The sequence below is a fragment of the Rhinopithecus bieti genome, unplaced genomic scaffold (assembly GCF_001698545.2).
Source record: "Rhinopithecus bieti isolate Rb0 unplaced genomic scaffold, ASM169854v2 scaffold_72083, whole genome shotgun sequence".
NCBI classification, from domain to species: domain Eukaryota; kingdom Metazoa; phylum Chordata; class Mammalia; order Primates; family Cercopithecidae; genus Rhinopithecus; species Rhinopithecus bieti.
Genome location: NW_016826587.1, coordinates 6,462 through 10,343, shown reverse-complemented (window position 1 = coordinate 10,343; position 3,882 = coordinate 6,462). Strand labels below are relative to the sequence as shown.

Sequence of the window (3,882 nt, the reverse complement as noted above, 5' to 3'; positions counted from 1 at the left end):
ACGATCTTGGCTCACTGCAAGCTCCGCTTCCCGGGTTCACGCCATTCTCCTGCCTCAGCCTCCCGAACAGCTGGGACTACAGGCGCCCGCCACCACGCACAGTTAATTTTTTGTATTTTTAGTAGAGACAGGGTTTCACTGTGTTAGCTAGGATGGTCTCGATCTCCTGACCTCGTGATCCGCCCACCTCAGCATCCCAAAATGCTGGGATTACAGGTGTGAGCCACCGCGCCCGGCCACCATTACTTTTAATGGCAAAAACCACGATTACATTTGGACCAATGTAATACATATGAAGAAACCTGAACCAAGATCCCTGACTTCTGTCTGGGGTGGGGCCACAGTGGGGCAAGGGGCAGCTTCACAGAGTCGGACAGGTCAAGGAGAAGGTCGTAGGCACAGATGGGACTCCAGGTAGATGGAGCAGTACCTGTGCCAGCACACAGGCCTCTCCCCCAGCCCTCTCCTTGCCCCTCCCCCCACAGGAGAACTGCCTAGCCCAGCCCACCCCCCAGGCCGTGCAGAGCGAGCTGGACAGTCTGCGTGTCAACAACATCAAGCTCTTTGAGAAGATCGAGTTACTGCAGAGCTACCCTGGCCGAGTGAGGCCCTCCCCTGGCCTCAGCTCCAGGTGGGCCAGGCAGGGAGAGAGGCGGCTCAGGGTTCTGGAGGTGGGAGGGTCAGGGACCGAGACCTGCTGGGCAGTACTGGGCCCCAGGGGCTCCCTGAGGCCTTCCAACATCTCCCCACACACCGACCTACCTGCCTGATAGCTGCCCTCCCTAAGCCAGGAGAAGCCCACAGAGTGGAGCCCCAGTCGAGAATCATTCATAAAAACTGACCAGAAGGACAGGGTGTGGTGGCTCATGCCTGTCATCCCAGCACTGTGGCAGGCCGAGGCGAGAGGATCACTTGAGCTCAGAAGTCCGAGACCAGCCTGGCCAACATGGTGAAACCGTCTCTACTAAAAATACAAAAATTATCTGGGCATGGTGGCACGTGCCTGTAGTCCCAGCTACTCAGGAGGCTGAGGCAGGAGGATCGCTTGAACCTGGGAGGCGGAGGTTGCAGTGAGCCACGATCGAGCCACTGCACTCCAGCCCAGGTCACAGAGCAAGACCTTGTTTCCAAAAAATAAAAATAAATAGGCTGGTCGTGGTGGCTCACACCTGTAATCCTAGCAGGTTGGAAGGGTGAGGTGGGCAGATCACTTGAGGTCAGGAGTTCCAGACCAGCCTGGCCAACATAGTGAAACCCTATCTCTACTAAAAATACAAAAATTAGCTGGGTGTGACCAGGCACGGTGGGTCACGCCTGTAATCCCAGCACTTTGGGAGGCCAAGGCGGGCAGATCACGCGGTCAGGAGATCGAGACCATCCTGGCCAACATGGTAAACCCCATCTCTACTAAAAATACAAAAGATTAGCCAGGCATGGTGGCAGGAGCCTGTAGTCCCAGCTACTCAGGAGGCTGAGGCAGGAGAATGGCATGAACCCGGGAGGCAGAGCTTGCAGTGAGCCAAGATCACGCCACTGTACTCCAGCTTGGGCGACAGAGAGAGACTCTGTCTCAAAAAAAAAAAAAAATTAGCCGAGTGTGGTGGCCGGCGCCTATAATCTCAGCTACTCAGTAGGCTGAGGCAGGAGAATCACTTGAACCTGGGAGGTAAAGGTTGCAGTGAGCCGAGATCACGCTATTGCACTCCAGCCTGGGTGACAGTAAAACTCTGTCTCAAATAAATAAATAAGCAATAATAAAAAATATAAACAGAATTTGGTCCACACTCCAAAAATTAACCAAGAGAGTGGATCAGAAACTCACCTGCTGAGTTCTTCTGGGCTTGGGAGGCCTGTGCATGGCTTCTCTCAGCCCCCAGGTCTCCCAAGGACCATGTCGTGCCAGGAAACCCTTTCTATGAGTGAGGGGAGAGTGTGGGCCATAGTGGGGCAGGGATTCATCTCTCCCTCTCTGTTCAGGGGCCCAGCAGCCACCAGCCCAGTCCCCACCCATCAGAATCACTCCTCGGTCACTAGAGGGCACTTAGACCCTGCAAACCAGCTGGCTCCAGGTGGCCAGCTGGGGGGCATCTCCTCTCCCAGGTACCTGCCCGCCCCCATGACCACCCCCACACTCCCAGCAAACCCACCTTCTTGGCACCTGTGGCTGGCCCTACCTGGGCCTTGGTTGCCCATCTGTGCCCAGAGGCACTGTGGCCCTGATCCCGTGGGTAACTCCATGCCCCTGTGGCACGAGGCACCAGCCACATTCACATTGTCACCCAACACCTTCTTCTCCCACTTCTGGGATCTGGGGCTCCCTCCTCCACTTCCCTTTTTGCAGATGAGGAAACTGAGGCTCCCCTAGGATCCTGCCCTTCCCACTGGGCCCCAGGGCACTGACCGGGTCCCTCTCACACACACACCCCATGCAGGGCAGCAACACTGATGACACAAAGCTGCGGTACTCGTCTCAGTACGAGGAGCACCTGGACCCCCTTCTCCTTCAGCAAGCGGGTTTGTGAGCCTGGCCTGGACAGAGTAGGGGAGAGGCATCAGCCCAGGGAAGGCCAGGGGTCTTCCCATCACCTGGCCCCCATCCCTGATCACCCAGCCTTCCCTGGCTCCCCTCGACCTGCCCTCGTCTGGGTCCTCTCAGCCAGCTTTGCCGCCAGCCCTGAACACCCTGGCCCCCCAGGCCAGGAGCCTCCCCCAAGACAGCCTCCCCACCGCTTTGGTGCAGTGCAGGCCCAGGGCCCTTTCAGGGATGCCTGCCGATGGCTACCTGAGGGTGTGTGGCAGTGACTGGGTTAACCTGGAGTGCATTTGTGGGGCAGGCAGACAAGAGCCAGTTACAGCTCCCAGAGTCAGGCGATCCATGGTGGGACCCAGCCCCAGCAACTCCCCTCCCACACCCAGGCTGCAGAAGCTTTGCCCGTGGAGAACTTTCCCATGGGCAGAATGGGCACCTGCAGAGGCAGGGAGGGGGCTGTCACAGATGTCGGGAGTCTAGAATGTCACACTGAGTAGACACTGCACCCAGGGAAGCCCCTGGCAGCACTCCGGCTGTCCCCCAGGGGTCTGCAAGAACAGTGAGACAGGGTGGCCTGTGGCTGGCCAGACCCCGCTCTCTGCCATGATCCAGGGCCCATGAGGTCCTTTGGGTTCCTTTCCTGATTGTTCCTCCCTGTGCAGGAGCGGCAGAGGAAGTACCTGAGCCTGAGTCCCTGGGACAAGGCCACCCTCAGCAAGGTGAGTCCCTGCCCCTACCTGCCCCCTCCCCGGACAGGCCTGAGCCTCTGTCTCCAGGCTTCACCTGCCCTGCAGCCCAGGTTGGGGTAGCCGCCTGCCCTGCCAAGAGTGGCTGTGTGATCTGGGACAGGGTCTCTCCCCTTCCCGGGCAGATCCTCTGAGAGCATGATTCACAGCAGTAGGTTGTGAACCGGGCTGCAGGGGCTCCATTCCTCAGAATTCCTGTAGCCTAGAGTCAGGCAAGGTGGGTCACACCTGCCATCCTAGCACTTTGGGAGGTGGGAAGATTGCTTGAGCTCAGGGGTTCAAGACCAGCCTGAGCAACACGGTAAAACAATGTCTCTACAAAAAATAGAATTAGCCAGGCACGGTGGTGTGCACCTGCAGTAACATCTACTCAGGAGGCTGAGGCAGAAGGATCACTTGAGCCTAGGAAGTCAAGGCTGCAGTGAGTTATGACCACTACATCCAACCTGGGAAACCTTGTCTCAAAAAAATTTTTTAAAGAATTCCAGTGGCCGGCCGGTCATGGTGGCTCACACCTGTAATCCCAGCGGGAGGCCAAGGCGGGCAGATCACCTGAGGCCTGGAGTTCAAGACCAGCCTGGCCAACATGGTGAAACCCCATCTCTA

At 57.6% G+C, this 3,882-nt stretch overlaps 1 long non-coding RNA gene across 1 annotated transcript in view; it reads left to right on the top strand.

Annotated features, from left to right (window-relative positions):
• LOC108523016 (uncharacterized) overlaps nt 1–3,543 on the top strand; it is an 8,751-nt gene extending 5,208 nt beyond the window's left edge. The window contains exons 3-4 of the long non-coding RNA XR_001883669.1: nt 486–631; nt 3,193–3,543. This is a non-coding gene — a long non-coding RNA (uncharacterized LOC108523016). The remainder of the gene's footprint in view (nt 1–485; nt 632–3,192) is intronic.
• The last annotated feature ends 339 nt before the right edge of the window (nt 3,544–3,882 follow it).